The sequence below is a fragment of the Heteronotia binoei genome, chromosome 18 (assembly GCF_032191835.1).
Source record: "Heteronotia binoei isolate CCM8104 ecotype False Entrance Well chromosome 18, APGP_CSIRO_Hbin_v1, whole genome shotgun sequence".
In the NCBI taxonomy this organism is placed as follows: domain Eukaryota; kingdom Metazoa; phylum Chordata; class Lepidosauria; order Squamata; family Gekkonidae; genus Heteronotia; species Heteronotia binoei.
This window is the reverse complement of record NC_083240.1, coordinates 49,207,772-49,228,092: the sequence shown is the minus strand read 5'-3', so window position 1 is coordinate 49,228,092 and position 20,321 is coordinate 49,207,772.

Here is a 20,321-nt window from a genome sequence, read left to right as displayed (position 1 = left end):
GTTTCTGCAGCCCGAACACTGATGTTTGTGAGATCATAGAATAAGTACATCATATCCTCAGGGGCCTTGAGGTATGCTGGTAAAAATCTCTACATGAATTCCTGGCTGCTGTTCCAATCTCTTATTTCCCTTTTTGTAAAGCCTTTGTCAAGCACGTTCTGGATCGCATTTTACTATGCAGAGACCATGTCATCAGCTCTTCCTCATTATTTACAACCCAGAGGGCACGTAGCGAAAACATCTGGCCCTGGGATGCTTATACTAGAGGCTGGCCGCTGGTACCTCAAAGCCGCCTCCCCCCCCCTTCACACAGACAACCCTGATCTCTTCACAGAGAAGTGTGAGAAGGTTTTGATGTTTTCAATAGTCTAAGATTCCTTAGTAGTAAAATAGATAGTGCTTAGTAACCTTTGAACCCGTGACTCAAGTATGCATCTGTAATGTAGCCTTTGATGCTATCCTGTATAGCAACTGTGTAACTGTTGGGACTCCATTACTCCCAAGGCTTATGTCCTTGGCAAAGCTCTTGAGTTTCTTACAATAAACCTATCTTTTGATTCAAAACAAAAGGACTCTATTGGGAAATATCGGCGCTTGACATCCTTTCAGTTTCATTAAAAAATTTATGCCTCTTTGCATGCTGGTTATTACCTACCCTGCCAATTTGGTGTCGTGGTTAAGTTTGCGGACTCTTATCTGGGAGAACCGGGTTTGATTCCCCACTCCTCCACTTGCAGCTGCTAGAATAGCCTTGGGTCAGCCATGGCTCTGGCAGAGGTTGTCCTTGAAAGGGCAGCTGCTGTGAGAGCCCTCTCAGTCCCACCCACCTCACAGGGTGTCTGTTATGGGGGGAGAAGATATAGGAGATTGTAAGCCGCTCTGAGTCTCTGATTCAGAGAGAAGGGCAGGGTATAAATCTGCAGTCTTCTTCTTTTTCTTACCTTAATTGAAAGTTTTCCTTTTCTTTTGATGAGAGATGTTATTTGGTTACGTACAAAGCCACCTTTTGCTCTAGAAGCACCGGTTGCAGACCCCTGCTCTAAACTAAAATGCTCCCACACTCCTCAGAGGTGCTCCAACCACTGGACCCTCTTGCTGTCCCTTTCTGCATCATTCTAAGCTCTACATTCCCTGCCCTAGGTTAGCTCTTCTCCAGCCCTGCTTCTTGAGAACTGGAAATGCAGGAGCTCAAAGCTGGGGTTTTTCTGAAAAATCTGCCCCAGAATGAAGCATTCCCCAGCCTTCCACTTCCTTGCTTAAAACAAGCTTTTGTCCCAGGGGGCAGGTAGGGGAAAACATTGGCCTTTCTCCTTCAGGGGGGCAAAGGAATCCTTCCCCCTCAGGATCCTGCCATTCCTGATTTTGGGAACGGCAGCGCTTTTGTGCTTCTTCTAAATCATGTTTTTATTTAATTTTTGAAGAGCCAAAACTTGCTGGTTTTTTTTTAAATGTCTGCATCAGTTGGGTGTGTGGAAGCCTGCGGGGCACCCCGACTGCTGCTGCTGCCGCCCTGCCCCACTGCTATGCAGAGCTTTTTATGGGGACCAAACCCAAAGGGCAGCAAACAGGGAGAGAAAAGAGCATCTCTGGCTTCCTTAAACTCATTGTTTGCCACATTTTCCAAAAACTATTTTACGTTTATCACCAAGAGCTCAGACTATTCACAGACGGGGGGCCAAGGGGTGCAGCTGTGCATTAGAGCCTCCTACGGCGGCTGCCCAGACATTCCCCCCCCCAGATCCTTGGGGGGGGGGTACCTGATTCTTCCTTGCACTGTGGGGTGAATGATGGTCTGGCAAGAGTGTCTGGTCACCCCACAAGTTTCATGCCTGAATGGGGATTGAGCCTGGGTCTTAGGCTCTCCAGCAGCCCCTACAGAACACTCACTGGGTCTCCTTTTTTCTTAAAACAGACATGTCTGGGTGGGGTGATGCATCCACATGCGGGAAGAGAAGCGGAGCCTTCCGTCTGCAGATCTTAGGGCAGTAGTCAGTCAGTGATTGTGCAGCCTCTAGCCACAAGTGGAGTGCATAGACTTGCATAGTTGGTATAGTTGGGGTTTTTCTTACGCAGAAGCATGTAACAGTGAATGAAACATTTCTGTCTTGACCTGGATTCATGCCAAATCATTGTTGGCTGCTGGAGGTGGGGAGCCCCCTTGGTCTCATGAGGTGGGCCACTGGCCCATCTGGCTCTGCCGTGGCTGCTTCGGAGGACGGGAGCTGCAGGGCTCCTTCTGGGCTCCAAGGCCAGGCCACCAACTCTAGGCTGGTGGGCTTGGCGGAGAGTCTGAGGCGAGGTGGGCTCCAGAGTGCCCTGCCTGGGCTTTGACCACTGTGTGTGACAGAGAGTGGCCTGATCCAACATGGCTTCTCTTTGGTCCTTGTTTTCTTACCTTCCCCCCCAAGATCTGGTGCAATGAAGGAGCAGCCCCATTGGAACCTTTTAACCCCATCCTCTTTTGGGAGAGGGGCTCCGTAGCAGTGACTTCTTCTGGGCAAAGGTTTCCACAGACCCTGACCTGGCTGGGGGAAAGATCTTTGGGGTTCGAGATGAGCGGGGAGCAGCATATGGCAGGGTGCTGTGCAGGCCAGCTGAGCCCTGCTTCCTGCTGTTGCGGAGAAACTGTGTTGGGCTGTACCACATTGCCTGCAGCTTTATTGACTTCATTTAAATCTCACTTTACAGGTGACCCAGAATGCCTTATAATCCCTCCTCCACTTGATCCTCACAATGACCCTGTGAGGTAGATAAGGCTGAGGGTGTGTGACTGGCCCAAGGTCACCCAATGAACTTCTGTAGCTTAGAGGTGGGTCGTCAGCTTTGTATAAATAAATTCCTCAATTCAGTCCCTAGGCATTTTCTGTTAAATGGAAGACTGGAGAAGCCCTGCTGAGAAAACTGCTAGAAGGCTTTTGAGCACGATAAATGCCAGCTGGAGGGTTGCCAGTTCTGATCTGCCTGCCAGGCCCTGCAGTCTGTGTCCCCACCACCTTCAGGCAGGGCCTTTTCAGCCGTGGCTTCTCTTTTGTTGCTTTCTTTCTGATGCCAGCCCAAAGGATTCTATTCACCCAGCTAGGCTTTTAATTAAGAGATCGATCTTTTAATGGTATTTAATCTGGAAATCTACTTTAAACTGTCAGTGGTCTCTTTATGGTCTGTGCTTTGTTGCTGGGCTGACTGGATTCGTGCTGTATTTTAATTAAGATTTATTAATATTTTGTTTTTTTATTTTGTCAGCCATCTTAGGCAGTAAAAATTAGCTAACAAAATAGATGGCTGGACCAGTGGTCCAACTGTGTATAAGACAGCAGCAGCGGCGTCTTGTGTGTAGAGTTTTCCCTGGTTTTGCAAGTGAGTTGTTTGTCTTGCTGCTTGAATGAATTCTTCCATCCAGAAGGGGGTGGAGATGCTCGAGGGGGAGGGCGCTTGATCCTTTTGGGGTTTTCTTTGCTCTGGTTTGTAGAGCCACAATATTGCATAATACACAACTACACTAAGTTGCGTGTAAGTCAGCAATTTTAAGTAGGCAAGAAATCAAATTTTGCTTTTTGAAAAATTGTTACCGATGTCTCCCAAGAATGAGCAGAAGCCCTGGTTTTTCTGTTTTTGGCATTTCCAGGGTGAGTTGGGCTTCCAAGCCAGCTGCCTCAGTAGATGTCACACAATCTTGAAGCAGTCCTGAGTGTAGGACTCGGTGGGTGTACTTTGTTTCCAAGCCATTCCAAAGGGGACTTAATCCCAAGCTGCAAAAGGAGGGTCTAAGGCCCAAGAAGCCCCCCCCAGGCTGTTTACTTTTCTTCACCAGGCCCATAAGTAGTTTCCGCTGTGCCTGCAGAACTGGTCCCAAAGGGGAGAAGCTGCCAGAGAAGCACATGTCACGGGGGGGGGGGGGGGCTGAATGGCTGGGGAGGGGAGGTCATATGCTGGCCTCACAGAACTAGTTATGAATTTTTCCCAAGAATCCTTTGGGTTGATACTGATCAATCCTCCCACCTCTCTCCACCTTCAAAACTTCAAACTCATCTATAGTAAAAAGCCCACCTTAGCATCCTGACTCCCCCCCCCCCCCCCGTGGCAGGTCTGTAGCCATGGGGAGGCCTGTGGGGGCCCTGCCCTGACTTCCTGTCGGGAGGTGGTCTGTGCTGAGGGCCCCCGACCTTCCCTCCCTCTCCCCTCCCCGAGGGACTTTGTGTGAGGGGAGGGGTGGAAATGGTGGGGGGGGGCAAGAGCAGCCACTGCCCCTCCCTGTGTAATTTCAAACTCAGCAGGCCCTTTAAATTCTGGGGAAGGGTCAGTGGCTGCTTCTGAGTGCCCCCCCATGCAATTTAAATTGGGAGGGAAGGGGTGGCCCCACCCTCTCAGCTGCCCCCCCCCACGCTGCCCCTCCGGAGGAGGAGGACGGAAGGACATCAGGAGCAGTCGCTGGCCTCCTGCAGGACTGAAAAGAGATGGAAGGAAGAATGGGCGCCCTCACTCGCAGGGGCAGGGCAGAGGAGGAGGGGAGTCGCTAAGTGCCCCCGACCTTAGAACACCTGCCTACTGGTCCCCCCCCCAGCGGAGGGTGGTTGGAGAGCTGGCCCTGGGAGGCTCCAGGGGTTCCATTCCAACTTTGCCGTGAAGCCTGTAGAAGGCTTGGGGCCAGTTCTGCCTTCTGAGAGTCAGTTGGAGCCAATGAGAAAGAGGAAACCAGAGGCGCTGTGCTGAGTGTTGGCGGGGGGGGGGGGGAGGGGAGGACAGACTCAAGTGACCATTTCTTATTGAAAGCCAGGAGAGTTATAGGAGCTGAATTCTGGTTCATGCTTATCGTCCAAAGGGGCCCTGCTAGGTGTTGCTTGTCTTTCTGGTCACCTGGGACTTACTGTTACAGGAGAGTGGGTGGCAGTCAGTGGCTCCCAGACTTTCCCCAGGTATCATTGTAGCCAGCCGTTATTGCTAGTAGCCTCTGAAGGGTTCCACGTTCTGTGGTGCGCTCTCTTCCTGCTGCCCGCTGAAGGGGCAGAACGGAGGGAGCCTCACAGCTCCCACAATCCAGTGCAGTTTTGAAAGAGGTGTTCCTGCCCCGCCCCCCTCTGTTGTTAACTAGCAGCTTCTAAGCTGATTGCTGCTATGGTTAGTAGATTGGTTGCCTATTGATTGAACTTAAGGGACAGTAGTGAATTTCCTGCGTTCTGCAGGGGGTTGGACTAGATGACCCTGGGGGTCCCTTCCAACTCTGTGATTCTAAGGAGTCCATGAATCCCAAAATGGCCCCCTTGGTCACTGTTGTTCTGGTGATGTTGAGGGAGTTGTGCAAAAGGCAGAGGCAGGCCTGGCAGGTCAGCAGAAGCTGCTTCCTGTTTCCTTGCCTGCTGGATGCACAGGGGAGAGTAGGTTTCCTTTTGCACAGCGAATGTCACATTTTAAAGCAGAGGGGGCAGACATCATCATGCCTGGCAGCTGACTGTCCACTCCCCCAAGGTCTGGGGCAGGGAGTGGAAGGGCTGAGGATGGAGCCCTAACATAGCCAGATGGCAGAATTGATGATGCCGCATCTGCATTGAATAACTGTGCAGTCTATGTGCACACCTGAGCTTTTTGAAGAGGGGATGGAAAGGTGTTAATTGGCTGACCCAGGACAGCAGTGTTGTGGTGTGTCCTGCAGTGTGGCTGCTGGGGGTAAAACTGTCCGTGCTATCACCGATCTCAGTGGTAGAACATCTGCTTGGCCTGCAGGATGTCCCAGGTTTGATCCCTGGAAGCCTCTCCAGTGATAAAAGCAGGCAGGAGGGGATAGGAAAGGCCTTTCTCTGCATGGAAAGCTGCTGCTGGTCTGAATAGATGACACTGACCTTGAGGGACCAGGGGCCTGGTTCCGTAGGAGGCAGCAGCTGCTTCATGGGTGTGTGACAGATCCTGAAGAACAGCTGTCTTTCAGACGAAACAGTACTGGCTAGGACCAGAAGTCTAACTCAGCAGTAGAGAATGTTCCAGGTTGAAGCCCTGGCAGCATTTCTAACTAAAAGGATCAGGTTGGAGATGATGGGAAAGACCTCCATCTGCCTGAGATCCTGGGGAGAGAGCTGTTACCACCAAGGACCGATGGTCTGACTCAGTGGAAGGCATCAAACATCACATGTGTGCTGGTGTTCACTTTAGATTGTAGACAGTGACATGAGAGACTGAATGTTCCTCCACACGAGAGAACCATGTCCTGTACATGGGTTGGGAGGAGGAGGAGGAGACGACCCTAACAGTCTTTCCCAGGCTGACTTTCAGTCTGCAGGCCATTCCGTCTTTCTGTACAGGACTATCCAGTCTTAGTCTTGATCAGGGGTGGCCAAACTTGCTTAATGTAAGAGCCACTTTGAATTAACATCAGATGTTAGAGAGCCACAAGACACAGACATCAGATGTTTGAGAGGAAGGAAGGAAGGAAGGAAGGAAGGAAGGAAGGAAGGAAGGAAGGAAGGAAGGAAGGAAGGAAGGAAGGAAGGAAGGAAGGAAGGAAGGAAGGAAGGAAGGAGAGAGTAAATAGATGGGAGGGTGGGAAAAAAGCAACTTTAATTTTAAATGCATTCTCCAAGCTGGCCAACAGGGCAGTTGGGACTTTGAGAACCACACAATATGTATGGAAGAGCCACATGTGGTTCCTGAGCCACAGTTTGGCCAAACCTTGGTCTAGATGGATTCAAAAGCTGCACACTACCCAAACGGTGCACACAATGTTAAACAAAGTTCTCCATAACTATTCATCAGGCTGTAATGTTTCAAAAAACAAAGGTTGGTGAGAAGATGAAGAATAAAGTTCCCAGCCATGATCTGGAGGACTTTCATCTACATCCTGTGCAGGCTGAATAAGGCGAGGGGTGGAGTTAATGCCAGGCCTTCTGGGAAGGAAACGAGACAATGGCAGCCCCCACTTAGGAGCAAAAAAACCCCATGGAACTAACTGCCACCGTGAGAATGAGGCTACAACCTGTTTTGTGCACCAGAATTCTTTCTGCAGTCTATTAGTATGGACATCTGTGTTGGGGTCTAAGCGTGCCATAGTCACTGCCCTTGTTTTATTCATTCAGTGCATCCTTGGTTTTGTTCATGCTTTTGGCAGCTCTGTCTCAGCACAGATCCAAGTTGCGCTGGTTCAGAGCCTGTGCTCTATTTTTAACTGACTTTGGAGTTGGCACAGCCCTGCTAAATTCAGTCTTTGCAGAAATTGGCATAGGGGGGTTGCCAGAACTCTCCTCTACATTGCTCTGGAGGTCAGAAGAAGATCCAGCATTGAGTAGGGAGGTCTTTTAGGGTGTTGAGGCAGCAGGAAAGTTTGCTGAATTAGAAGCAAGGATGGGATGGGATGGTCACAGGAGCCAAATTCGCACTACAGAAATGCCTTATGTTGTGGATAGACTTGCCAAAAGGACAACAACAACATCATCTCCTGCTTTGTCACATGCCAGAGGTGTGGTGTTCTTGCTTGTTTAGACTTCCTTGTTCACCTTCTTTGCAAAAAAGGGATGTAGCAACCAGATCCCAAACCGGGGGGGACAAAGTGGCATATAGATATCTTTCACTTTCTTTGAACACAAGGAATTTCTGCAGTGGCTGAACTCCTCTTCCTCCTCTAAACTGACAGTCATGGGCAACAGTATCATTGCCGACTGCTGTAGGTGCATCTCTGATCTGACCTTCTGGGTGCAGAGGAAAAACCCATGCCATGAAAGGTCCCCCACTGGCCAGAGTCTTCCATCTTGGTATGGGAACCTTTTCCTCAAGTCCAAACCGAGGGGAATGAACTGGAAGCTCCTAAGTTCTCCGCTTCTCACCCAGACATTATCCTCAGCAGCGCAGCCTGTGGACAGTGTGTGGATGAGACGATGGTGTAGGGAGGAAGGGTTTAAGTTTGTTAGGCACTGGGATGCTTTCTGGAACAAGCGGGAGCTGTACAAAAGAGACGGTCTCCACTTGTCCCCAGATGGAACCAAGCTGCTGGCGCTTAAAATCAAAAAGGTGGCAGAGCAGTTTTTAAACTAAATCTTGGGGGAAAGCTGACAGGAGATGCAATGTCTCTGGTTTGGGAGGACTCATCTCAAAGAGATGAAGCGTTAGCTGTTACTTTTCTACCGGGTAATGGATCAGAGTTGTCCACCAAGATGGTGACAAACAGTATGGAGTGTCTGCCAAGGTCTCGAGGCAGCAGGAGGAAGGTTGTGGGCCTAGCTTGCCTGGGAAATTATAGATGTTTGTATACAAATGCTAAAAGTGTTTGAAGTAAAATTGGTGAGTTGGAATGTTTAGTGTTGAGGGAAAACATAGACATTGTGGGAATTTCAGAAACTTGGTGGAATGAGGAGAATCAGTGGGACACGGTGATTCCTGGATATAAGTTATATCGGAAGGATAGGGAGGGAAAGGTTGGAGGTGGGGTGGCTCTGTATGTCAGAGAGGGTATACAGTCCAGTAAGACTGAGGTCAAAGAATTAGATTCCCTTCTAGAAATGCTTTGGGTCGAAATAGAGGGCCCAAAAGGAAATTTAACTATGGGAGTTTGTTATCGCCCACCAAATCAAAAGATAGAGGATGATTATAATATGATGGAAGGATTAAAAATAGCAGCTAAACATAAAAACTGTCGTAATAGGTGATTTTAACTTCCCACAGATTGATTGGGTCAATATGTGTTCAGGTCGAGAGAAAGAGATTGAGTTTCTAGATGCTCTCAATGACTGTGCTATGGAGCAGATGGTCACAGAACCTAACAGGGGTGGGGCGATCATAGATTTGGTCCTAAGTAATGCCCAAGACTTGGTGAGAGATGTAAAAGTGATCGCACCGCTTGGGAGCAGTGAGCATAATGTTATTGATTTCACCATTTGTATAAATAGGGAGTTGCTCCAAAAGACCAGCACAACCACGTTTAACTTTAAAAGGGGTAAATTCTCTGAGATGAGGAGGCATGTGAAGAGGAAACTGAAAGGAAAGGTAAATACGGTCAAAATCCATGGGGAAGCTTGGAGGCTATTTAAAACTACATTCCTAGAAGCTCAGATAAAATATATACCACGTTAGGAAAGGTACAAACAGGTATAAGAAAAGACCTGCATGGTTAACAAAGTAATGGAAACTGTAAAAGGTAAGAAGGACTGCTTTAAGCGGTGGAAAGCTAGTCCAAGTGAGATTAATAAAAAGGAACACAGGCTGTGGCAAATCAAATGCAAGACTGTGATCAGGCAGGCAAAAAGGGACTATGAGGAGCATATTGCAAAAAACATAAAGACCAACAATAAAAATTTCTTCAAATATATTAGAAGCAGGAAACCAGCCAGGGAGGCAGTGGGGCCCTTGGATGACCCAGTGGGTAAAAGGGTTACTGAAGGAGGATAGGGAAATGGCTGAGAAGCTGAATGCATTTTTTGCCTCAGTCTTCACTGTGGAAGATGAGAAGTGTTTGCCCGCTCCAGAACCACTAATTTTGGAAGGGGTGTTGAAAGACCTGAGTCAGATTGAGGTGACAAGAGAGGAGGTCCTACAACTGATGGACGAATTAAAAACTAATAAGTCACCAGGTCAAGATGGCATACATCCAAGAGAAAGTTGAACTTGTGGATCTCCTGTCAAAAATATGTAATCTTTCATTGAAATCTGCCTCCGTTCCTGAGGACTGGAAGATAGCAAATGTCACCCCCATCTTTAAAAAGGGTTCCAGAGGAGATCTGGGAAATTACAGGCCAGTCAGTCTGACTTCAATACCGGGAAAGTTGATAGAAAGCATTATCAAGGACAGAATGAGCAGACGCACTGATGAACACAAGTTATTGAGGAAGACTCAGCATGGGTTCTGTAAGGGAAGATCTTGCCTCACTAACCTGATATAGTTCTTTGAGGGGGTGAACAAACATGTGGACAAAGGAGACCCAATAGATGTTGTTTACCTTGAGTTCCAGAAAGCTTTTGATAAAGTTCCTCATCAAAGGCTCCTTAGTAAGCTCGAGAGTCATGGAGTAAAAGGACAGGTCCTCTTGTGGATCAAAAACTGGCTAATTGATAGGAAGCAGAGAGTGAGTATAAATGGGCAGTCTTCGCAGTGGAGGACAGTAAGCAGTGGGGTGCCGCAGGGCTCAGTAATGGGTCCCATGCTCTTGTTCATTAATGATCTGGAGTTGGGAGTAAGCAGTGAAGTGACCAAGTTTGCAGATGACACTCAATTGTTCAGGGTGGTGAGAACTAGGGAGGATTGTGAGGCACTCCAAAGGGATCTGTCGAGCCTGGGTGAGTGGGCGTCAGCGTGGCAGATGAGGTTCAATGTGGCCAAGTGCAAAGTAATGCACATTGGGGCCAAGAATCCCAGCTACAAATACAAGTTGATGGGGAGTGAACTGGCAGAGACTGACAAAGAGAGAGATCTTGAGGTCGTGGTAGATAACTTACTGAAAATGTTGAGACAGTGTGCAATTGCAATAAAAAAGGCCAACGCCATGCTGGGAATTATTAGGAAGGGAATTGAAAACTAATCAACCAGTATCATAATGCCCCTGTATAAATCGATGGTGTGGTCTCATTTGGAATACTGTGTACAATTCTGGTCACTGCACCTCAAAAAAGGATATTATAGCATTGGAAAAAGTGCAGAAAAGGGCAACTAGAATGATTAAAGGTTTGGAACACTTTCCCTATGAAGAAAGCTTAAAACGCTTGGGGCTCTTTAGCTTGGAGAAACGTCGACTGCGGGGTGACATGATAGAGGTTTACAAGATAATGCATGGGATGGAGAAAGTAGAGAAAGAAGTACTTTTCTCCCTTTCTCACAATACAAAACTCGTGGGCATTCAATGAAATTGCTGAGCAGTCAGGTTAAAACGGATAAAAGGAAGTACTTCTTCACCCAAAAGGTGATTAACATGTGGAATTCACTGCCACAGGAGGTGGTGGCGGCTACAAGCATAGACAGCTTCAAGAGGGGATTGGATAAAAATATGGAGCAGAGGTCCATCAGTGGCTATTAGCCTCAGTGTATTGTTGGAACTGTCTGGGGCAGTGATGCTCTGTATTCTTGGTGCTTGGGTGGGGGGGCAAAGTGGAAGGACTTCTAGCCCCAATTGTGAACCTCCTGATGGCAGTTGGGGGGTTTTTTGGCCACTATGTGACACAGAGTGTTGGACTGGGTGGGCCATTGGCCTGATCCAACATGGCTTTTCTTATGTGACACGGCCCCAGGGGGGCAGAGGCCTGCCTGCCCACACTGATCCCAGGGGGAGAGTGAGAAGAAGCAGCTGGCTGAGGCCTCTGGTGGCCGTTGCTGGTCCACTTCAGCCTGCTCTGGGCTCTTGCAGTCTGGCTGTCCTTCCTGCTGACCTTGAGCAAGAAGCTCTTCTCAGGCCTGTCTCGCCTGTCCTGTTTGTGAGATGCTGGAACTCCTGCCTCGCGAAGAGGAAGGAGGTCCAGGCCGTGAGTCCTGTGGGGCCTGTTCTCAGTGTGCAGCAGTGCCAAGGGGCCCTGATGTGCCTGGGTCAGGACGATGCTTTGGAGCCTGCCTGCTGGCAGCCCAAGGCTTCTCGTTTTCTGGGCCAGTGCAGGAACATGGGGAGGAGCAAGTTGTTCAGTGGGCCTGAGTTGAATCTGCTTGGAAAGAGAAGCCAGGTAGTTGAGGAGGGCTCTCTGTGCGCTGCAGAAGACTGGAGGGGAGGTCAAGAAGCCTGTGGCTTCCTGGCATGTCCCACCGCTGGCTCAGAAGGAGGGGGTGACCTCATGGCCAGATGGGTGGGCAGCAGATGGTTCATCAAAGCAGAAGAGGAAGCAGCCAGGAGGGAAGCTCCAGCCTCAGGTGCGCAGTGGGGCAACTGGTGTGGCAAGATTCAGGCAGCTGCCTGGTGTTCTCAATGCACAGGGACTTTTTAAAATTCAGAACTTTGCACTTTGTAAGCCTAATGTAGATAGATACATTCTTTGCATAATCACGTCTCCCTTTGCTTAGGAAACCCAACTTGGCTCCATTCAGGATCTGCTCAGTATTTACAGGCTTTCTTGGCAAGCATTCAGAGAGGAAAAGCTCGCCTGTCTTCTCCCCCCTCCCCCAGGGACTTGACATGAGCGCATATGTGCTGAGAGCGCCCTGCATTATAGTTTCATTTCACCTGCCTTGCCTTCAGCTCCCAGCACCAGCCACGGTGGAGATCAGCTTTGACATCCAAAGCTCCCTCTCCCAAATAAAAGCACCCATGAGCAAGAAATTTTTTAGATCTGGTTGTGGAGCCCTGACTGCAAGAGGTCTTCTGGGCCGCTTGTTGAGTGCATTCTTTTTCACCATCTCCCCAGAAAAATCTGCTCATTGCAACTCAGTAGTAGCAGCACAAAATAAAGTGATAAGATAACCAAGAGTTAAAATTAAGTCTCCAGCAATGAAACAACTTGTATAACTGTCCATCATAAAATAATCAAATCTAAATAGATATCAAATGCAAACAACTTGTAGCAGAAAACCAGTGAAATCCAAGAGAAAGGCTTGAATCCTGTCTAGAATTTCCACGAGTGGAAGGACTTCCATGCACAAAGTGCAGTTTTCCTGCTCTCTTTCTCTAGGATCTCAGAGTGCCTCCCAAAATGAGAAGACCCTTGGGGACAGTTTTTCCAAGGACATTTAGGACTCCCACGGAAAAGGGAGGGGGTGAATGAGATCCAACCCAGTATCCAGCTCTCCATTAGAAACAGACCAGGTAAGAATCTGTAAGGCCATAAAACACAGAAAACTTGAAGTGGTCAAAGAAAAAGACTGAAAAAGGAGAGGGACTCATGTAATCAGTGCAACTGATAGGATAGAGGGTCTTCCCATCAAAAGTCACTTGACTGGGCAGTCTGTTACGTACTAAGAGTAAGCAGTTAATATCTGAACAACTTCTGGGCCTGTTTCTACTCAAGGATTGGCTTTGTGCTGCTGTTCTAATGCCATCTGTGCATGCTCAGAGCCTCATTTAATATTCAGGCAGAGAAGAGCTTCTGTGAGGAACATGACTTAGTGGAGCCAAACACAATGAGCAATTACAATTTATATACTGAAATGCATAGTTTTCAGATCTGGGCATCATTTGAGTAGTTATGAGAATGGCAGATAGCTGGTGGGTGGGACCACCTCTTGGACCCTTTGGTCTGTGTTTTGGAAGCCAAAGTCTGCAGCCTGAAGTGTCCAGTGCAGACCTTTTTTTTCTTTCCTTTTTAAAAAGGTTAATAGTGAATTCTGCGGTTGCTCTTGTGTAATGCACATGTCCCTCTTTAAAACCACAGTGTGGGGTATATTAATCATGAAAGAGATTGCGGCTTTCCTTCAGACTGCTCAGTGAGAGTTTGAGCACAGCAGGGATTTGGACCTTCTCTCATACCAGATCTGACGCTACCGTTTCCTGGCTTGGCTTTTTTTTAGCTCTTCACAAAATCTTCAGTCAGTGGTAAAGAGTTCAGTAGCACCTTTAAGATGACCAAATTTTATTATAGCATAAGCTTTTGAGAAACACAGCTCTCTTCGAAGCATCTGATGAAGAGAGCCGTGTTTCTCAAAAGCTTGTGCTACAATAAAATTTGTTAGTCTTAAAGGTACTACTGGACTCTTTACTGTTTTGCAGCAGCAGACTAACACAGCTGACTCCCTGGATCTCAGTCATTGGTGAAGGCCAAAGAGTGGAGTCCATGAGGCAAAAGTGCTGTGCATCCATAGAACGACTCAAAGGTTCTGGAAAATGCTGTCTTGTGGATTGCTGTTCCGAGGGAGCCTTTTAGTGCTGACCCCCGTTTCTGTCTCTGCAATTTGCAAGCAAGAGAGAGGCAGCAGAATTTAAAACTTCAGCAGTGTCACCTCTCCCCCCCCATTGACCCCTGTATGTGGGCCTTGTATGGAAGTGGGGGTTCTGAAGAAAGGTGTCCAGATCACGGGCCGAAAGTCAGCTGCTTGGAGATGCCTGAGCAGAAATCCCTCAACCACTGTTAAGGCCTTCAGTAACCTTGATGACTCCCCCATTCTGAGAGCTCTCCTGGAGAGCCACTTCTGCAGGCAAAGGACCACAGAGGCCAGGCACCATACAGCTTCCCTTGTTTAGCCTTGTAGGTGCAGCCACAAATGGGGGTGGGGAGGTGGTGACATTCACAGAACATTGGGAGGCTGTGAGCCAAGCATTGTGATATGGGTCAGCTTTCCAAGGGGTGGAGGGAAGTCAGCACAGGCACTCTGCTTTGGGAAAGAGGGGAAGAAGCACGTGGCCACCATAGTGAGGGACTTTCTGACAGAGCAAGCCCGGATTCTTTCTGCGCTGGAGGGGGGAGGTGTGTTTGGGCCTCTTTGTGGGGAATTTGTGATGCTGGAAGATATCCTTGCGGGGTGGTTGTCTGCAGAGTGGGTCTTTTTCTTTTGTTTTCAAGGTGGTTGCTTATTCTGCTGTGGACTTTCCTTTCTCCCCCTCCCCCCAGGTCTCCCCTGCAGATACATTCCGGCAATGTGAGTTAATGTTTAATGCAGCAAGTTACATTGCAAATCTGACAGTTGCATCTGCCAGGAGTTTTGTGAAGAAGTGGGGAAAGGCTTGTGATTAGAGTAGGCAGGAGGACTTCTGGACCTTGACCTTCTGTTGGCTTAGTTTAACTTTTTCAAGAGGAAGCAGCTCTTTAAAAAATGAGTAGAGAGAGGCTTTCTGTGACTTTGATTTGTACATTTTGAATCTTGCTGGCTGCAGCCCCAGTGATGAAATCTGTTCCCAAGGCCAGAGAATGAACAGTATCTGTGAATAAAATTGAATAAATTGTTGGTCATACAGATGCCACTGGACTCTAACTTTGTTCTGTCACTCCACGCCAACATGGCTGCCCACTGGTGCTTGGGGGAGGGGGGCGAAGTGGAAGGGCTTCTAGCCCCACTTGTGAACCTCCTTTTTTTGGCCACACTGTGACACAGAGTGTTGGACTGGATGGGCTATTGACCTAATCCAACATGGCTTCTCTTATGTCACTGGGAAGTATCTGTGCCTGTGTGCTCAGGTCTGCTAGCCAAATCAAGGGCCGCTTTTGAACATGACCCCTTTTGTAGCAGCCTCTTCTTCTCTAGCAAACAGAGGAGCGGATCAGAGGGAGGTCTTTGGAAAGCCTGCAGAGTTATACTGGGGGGCCCCTGTGCCGGGATAACCACACAAGGAGCCTGGCTCCATATGGGTTGGAATGGTGGCAGAAGACTCCTGTTCAGTCCCCAGCATTTCCAGTGGAAGGCTCTTCCATATTAGGTGTTGGAAGTCTTTTCTCTGCCCAAGAACTTGGAGAGCACCTTGCTAGCTGAAGCAGTCACAAATAAGCCACAGGGACCAATGGCCTTACTCAGTGTAAGGCAGTTTCATTTTCTCTTACATCAATGTCCTGCCACACTCAGGTCTTTTTCAGAATATGTGGTGAGGCAGCATTTTTGGAGACCCTGAGATTTTGGAGGAGGGGTCGCCCCCTCTGGTGGGGACAGGGGACCCTGGAGGCCAGTCTCCAAAGCGCCCTTTTGCTCCAGGGGAACTGATCTCTAGCCCAGAAATCAGCTGAAATTCTACGAGAAGTCCAGCTCCCACCTGGATGTTGGCAACTGGACTTGCCAACATCTAATCAAACTCTTGATTACATTTCCGCTCAGAATTCTTGAGAATTCTGGTGAGTGATGCCACAAAGGAGAGAAGAATATCCGTGGACGTGCCCTCTCCCTGCAGCCTCTGTTTGTGTGTGTCCTTTTCTTAGTAATGGCCCCTTCCCCACAGCACTCTCTACTCTGCTCTCTTCAGAGTCTGAACAGTGGAGCCCTCTGCTACGGAGCCTCTGGAGAGGGTCTTGCCAAGAGAGTGGCTGCTTTTGGAACTTCGATCAAAGACATGGGAATGCCTGGCATGCCTTCTTCATCAGTTTGGTGTTACCTGGTCTCGGGTCTCTTGAACAGCTTTTTGAACTGTCGTTGCATGTGAGAATCCTTCTGTTCAGTTCTGAGCTTTATCTGGGCAGGTGGTGGGCTGCTGCTTGTGGCCCAGGCCTTGACCCCCCCCCCCCCAGCATCTCCGGCTGGCTTTCAGAGTCGCATGTACAGGCTCCACGTGACCACAGAGCATGGGGTAAATATGGAGGAACTGATCCCAGAGGGGTGCTTTCACACCATGCAGACGACTTGGTGACCCTGGGAGGAGGGCCCAGCACATCCATGAGCTGCGTCATCTGGCAGATGGGCAACAGATCTGTCTGGCATAGTGTTAGGTGCTGCAGCTGGTGGGGGTTCTCCAGAGTCTTGGGCTGTTGCTCAAGGCTCTTTCATGGGAGATGTGGGGGCTTGAAGCTGGGGCTTTGTGTGTGTGCTGTGCAGGTATTCAGCCACTCAGCAATGGATTGTTCCCCAAATTCTCTAGACCCAGAAGGCTTAAATTCTGTTAGAACCAGTCCCACTCGCAATTCCATGCTGTGTAGAAACCAGACATAGGGTTTCTCAGGCGCTTTACAGATTTGAAAATTGTACAGCAAAGTAGCACCTAAGTGGCCCATGTGTGATGTGTTAATCTTTTAAATGCAGGATAATCCAATCAGTGCTCAGTCTTGGAAATGGCAGGGGTGTGTGTGTGTGTTGTTGCCCTGCCCTATTGAGAGCGAGTGTCTCGTGGCCCTTCCGCTTTGCAGTCAGTGCCCCCCCCTCCTCAGCAGGAGCCCTGGAGTGATTGGAACCAGCTGTGGGCCGGGGCCAAAGTCTGGGAGACCCCCTGGGCTGCCATCCAGTGGGTGCCGTTGGCCCAGTCAGGTGCTCTATCAGCCTGACCAGTCTTGCGGGGGGGGGGGGGGGGGGAGTGTCTGTGTGTGTGTCTTTGTTGGGTTGGATGTTTTGAAAAAGAAAAGTTTGGGATCTTGAAGCCTTGGTTGGTCAGCATCTGGTGTGAAATGCTGAGCAGGGGTACAGTTTTTAAGATGGTGCCAGTGTTGGCTTGTGCCCCGGGCCTTCTGGGAGGAAGAGGCAGAAAATGGAAGCATTGCACTGCAAAGGCAAAAATCAGCCATTGATCAATGGGATGTCTAGCAGTACCTCACAGAAGGAAGTCCCTGTAGAGCGGTTAGATTCAAGTCAAGTGAGCACTTAAGAGACCCACAAGGTTTTTGCCACAAGAAGCGAGACAAAGGGAGTTTTGACTTGTGAAAGCTTCTTATACCCTGAAAACTGTGCCTGTAGCAACTTCCTGAACTCGAACGTGGCTGTTCCACTGCCGACTAGCACAGCTGCCCTCAGCGGAAAGGCTCTTAGGAGGAGGTGGATAGAAGAGGGTAAAAGGCTGATCAGAGAGAGGGAAGTGCAGCTGGTGGTGTTAGATAACTTGTAGTTGGTGCAGAAGGCAAGGGGTCCATGTCCCCTCCCTCCCTTCCTCAAGGGGCAGGGGAGGCTCAGTCTGCCTTTGCTATGCGTCCTGAAGCTTGAGGGGCTGACTTTGGGCCAACCACACTTCATAGATGCTGATAGTTAAACAACAATGTATAACCATAGAGTTGAAAGGGTCCAACCCACTGCTCCATGCAAGATCAGCCCCCCCCCAAAAAAAATTTTTTTGAAGACTGCCAATGAAGGGGAGCTCACCACCTTCCCAGGCAGCTGGTTCCACCTCTGAAACTGCTCTGACTGTAAAAAAATTTCCCCTAATATCCAGCCGGTATTTTTCTGCTTGTAATTTGAGCCCATTGCTTTGGGTCCTATCCTCAGCTGCCAAATGGAACAGCTCCTTGCCCTCCTCTGAATGACGGCCTTTCAGATATTTAAAGAGAGAAGTCATGTCCCCCCTCAATCTCCTCTTCTCCAGACTGAATATTCCCAAGGCCCTCCTCAGCCTTTCCTCATAGGGATCTTCCTCCAGGCCCTTGATCATTCTTGTTGCTCTCTTCTGCACCTGCTCGATTTTGTCCACATCTTTTTTGAAGTGAGGCCTCCAGAACTGCACACAGTATTCCAGGTGTGGCCTGACCAAGGCCGTGTACAGCGGAGCTATGACCTCCTGTGATTTTGATGCTATAGCCAGGATTGAATTTGCCCTTTTTGCCACAGCATCACATTGACTGCTCATATTTCATTTATAGTCCACTAGTACCCCAAGATCTCTTTCACACATTCTACTTCCCAAAAGTGCACCCACCCCCCATCCAGTATTTGTGCTTCACATTTTTGTGGCCCAGATGTAAGACTTTGCACTTTTCTTTGCTGAATTGCATCCTGTTTGCACCCTAGGGACGTAGGAAGAAATCCATGCCTTTCACAACCAGCTGCTTGCTGAGAGAAAGGGTGGGATACAACTTAAGCCTCTGGAGGGTGGGTCCTTGGGGAGCCTGCAGACTCCTCTTCCTGCCATCCAGGTCATTTGCTGGTCTGATCTGCCTTGCAAACTTGGGTGCAGAAATTATGAGTCAAAGCAAGATTCTAGACCTCCTGGGTGGGTTGGGGGGTGGGGGTCCCAGAAGCTGGATGGTGGCTGAACCCAGTTTACCCTGGGCAGCCAGTGTTGTGCAGCTTTTGCCTTTTCAGGTGATGAGGGAAAGCATATTTATGTATTGGGGGGGGGGGGGCGTGTTGCATTTGAAGGTTGGTATAACTTGGACAGAGCAGACTTTTATTGGTGCAGTGTTTGAGAGGTGCTTGTAGACATGTTGGCATGAGAGATGCAGAATAAACAGCAGCTGCTCTGACAGTCCTGCAGCCTTTCCCTGCCTCCCTGCTGCTGGGGCGAGACCTCGGAAGTCTCCCATTCTCCTGCTCTTCCCCCTGGAGCTCTTTATGCCTCTCTCTTGCATCCCAGGGAGAAAGGCAGTGCACAGGGCCAGGGAGCGGCTCTTGTCTTGCTGTCTTGTGAGGCCCGTAGATTAGCAAGGCAAACTGCCTTTTTGTGCAATCCAGAAATCTCTTTAGAGCCGCCTGCGGGCTGCATGGCCCTGCCCAGCCTTCTCTGTGGTTGTGTTTTTAATTAAAGAGGGTTCTGCACATTTGAACTGCTTAGGTTTTGGTTCTCCCACCCTCTACATTCATTCTGCTTCTCTCCCTCCCACCCGTTCCTGCCCCTGAGGCAGAGAAAAAGGGCGTTGTTCCTTTGGACAGGGAAAGAGGAGATAAGGGCCCCACCCATTTCTAGTAAACAGTGATTTGAGCAACAAGAGGTGGAATTTCTGATCTGGGTGTGTGTGTGTGCAGTGGAGGTGCTGGCATGTCTTATTGGCAGGCCTAAGGGACAGTGTTGCATAGTGGTTAGGAAAGGGTGGTCCTGGGCCCAGATTCGTGCTGCACCAGAGGAGGCTTGTGGGTTAATGTGGGTCTATGATGGGAATCCCTGCTTAGCCCTTTAGGCTTGCTATAGGTCCCCTGGCTGTTGCTGTTGTTCAGTCGCACAGTCGAGTCTGACTCTTTGCAACCCCATGGACAAAGTCACGCCAGGCCCTCCTGTCTTCCACCATCTTCCGAAGTCTGCTCAAATTCGTGTTGGTTACATCAGTAATGCTGTCCAGCCATCTCATCTTTTGCCGTCCCCTTCTTCTTTTGCCTTCTGTCTTTCCCAGCATCAGGATCTTCTCCAGGGAGTGCTCCCTTCTCATTTGGTGGCCAGAGGATTTCAGCTTCAGCTTCAGCATCTGACCTTCCAGGGAACAGTCAGGGTTGATTTCCCTTAGGACTGACTGATTGGATCTTCTTGCAGTCCAAGGGACTCTCAAGATTCTTCTCCAGCACCACATCTCAAAAGCATCTATACTTCTGTGCTCAGCCTTTCCTATGGTCCAGCTCTCACAGCCATACATTACTACTGGGAATACCATCCCTTTGACTATATGGACTTTTGTTGGCAGGGTGATGTCTCTCCTTTTTATTATACTGCCCAGGTTCGCCGTAGCTGTCCTCTCAAGGAGCAAACATGTTTTAATTTCATGGCTACAGTCACCATCTGCAGTGATCTTGGATCCCAGAAATGTGAAGTCTGTCACTACTTCCACGTCTTCCCCTTCTATTTGCCAAGGAGTGATGGGGCTGGATGCCATGATCTTAGTTTTTTTTATGTTGAGTTTCAAGCCTACTTTTGTGCTCTCCTCTTTCACCCTCAGCAGGAGGTTCTTTAGGTCCTCCTCACTTTCTGCCATTAGAGTGGTACCATTTGCATATCTGAGGTTGTTGATGTTTTTCCCGGCAATCTTAATTCCGGCTTGTGTTTCATCCAGGCCAGCATTCCGCATGATGTACTCTGCATATAAATTAAATAAGCAGGGTGAAAATATACATCCAGGACCCCCTGGTACCTTGGCCTAAACTACCTGACAAGGCTATTTGCAGGAGAAAAGGAAGGGTGAGGTTAGGT